General features: G+C 49.2%; 1 long non-coding RNA gene across 1 annotated transcript; it reads right to left on the minus strand.

The window, feature by feature from the left end:
- Window positions 1-299: 299 nt before the first annotated feature.
- On the minus strand, window positions 300-992 carry LOC126496217 (uncharacterized). The gene is made up of 2 exons (XR_007590307.1): window positions 840-992; window positions 300-732 (listed from the first exon to the last, which is right to left on the minus strand). It is a non-coding gene; the product is annotated as an uncharacterized lncRNA (long non-coding RNA).
- Window positions 993-1,367: the final 375 nt, after the last annotated feature.

Raw genomic sequence — 1,367 nt, forward strand, 5'->3', positions numbered from 1 at the left:
CTGTCCTGGATCTTGCTCTGTAGACCAGGCTGGCCTCGAACTCACAGAGATTCACCTGCCTCTGTCTCCCGAGTGCTGGGATTAAAGGCGTGTGTTGCCACTGCCTAGCAACACCTTTATTTCCATCACTCAGGAGAAAATAGAAAGGCAGACTTCTGTGAGTTTAAGGCCAGGACAGTCTGGGCTACATAGAGAAATCCTGTCTTGAAAAACAAGACAAAAATTTAAAATGGGGCCAAGCACAGTAGCACACACCTTTACTCCCAAGCACTCCAGAGGCAGAAGCAGGTGAATCACTGTTGAGTTCAAGGACAGCCTGATTGCTGGGTGGTGGCACACACCTTTAATACCAACACTTGGGAGGCAAGGGGCAGGTGGATCTCAGTGAGCTCAAGGCCAGCCTGGTCTACGTAGTGAGTTCCAGCAAACTAGGGCTACACAGTGAAACTTTGCTTTAAAATATTATTAAACTGTACCAATCTAGAAACACCTATTCTGTTTGAAGAGTCAGCTGCCAGCCCTCAGCCACAAAGCACAGCGTTTACTCTGTGAAGAGCTTCATTCCTAGGGGTAGGTACACATATTTACTCCTAGAGGCTGCTGACTGCCTCCAGGCCTCGCTCCTGGAAGTATCTGTGGGGGAGCTGCGGGCGGCAGGTCTGAGGTCCCTGGCTGAAGTAGGATGTGATCTTCCCTGGTTGCTCAGGATCTTCCTCAGCAGCCGAGTCCTCCCTGTGGGGAAAAGGAATGACACTGGCCACTTCCCAAGGAGCTGCGTGAACAAACATGGCCTCCTTCCCTCTTCTGCCCCCCCCCCCCAGCACGCTCAGGACACGAACCACGTGACACTTTCTGCCTCCTTTTCCAGGATGGCCTGGGCTGTGCTCCAGCTGAACCGGACAAACTGAGGGAAGCCAAACACAGGGTCTACGTGTTTCCTCAACCAGGCTTTTGTCTTGGGATCTAGGGAGAAAGAAGCAATGGTGATTGCACCTGAGTGGCAGGTGACAGTCACGTGCCACCTTCATCGTCAGCTTCTTTACTTTGTTGTTAAGACAGAATTTCACTCTGTAGACCACTGGCTGGCCACCCGACTGCCTCTGCCTCCAGAATGCTGGGATTAAGGGCATATGTCTTTGGCTTTTTTGAGTACCAAGACACCCCCTCTATCTTAAGTTCCTTTCTGTCCCATGTCCTTTGCATAGGCAGGTGTGGTCTGTCTCCAACCTCCATTCTGTGTCTCATCAGTGCTTAAGAAGTATTGGGAGTATTTCTGAGACAACTCCCTAAAACACAAGGGTAACAGTCATCAAATTGATTTTTTTGTTTGTTTGTTTTTTTTTTTTGTTTTTTTTTTTTGTTTTTTT

This window comes from Alexandromys fortis, unplaced genomic scaffold (genome assembly GCF_014885135.2).
Source record: "Alexandromys fortis isolate MF-2015 unplaced genomic scaffold, M_Fortis_MF-2015_v1.1 scaffold_1888, whole genome shotgun sequence".
Taxonomy (NCBI): domain Eukaryota; kingdom Metazoa; phylum Chordata; class Mammalia; order Rodentia; family Cricetidae; genus Alexandromys; species Alexandromys fortis.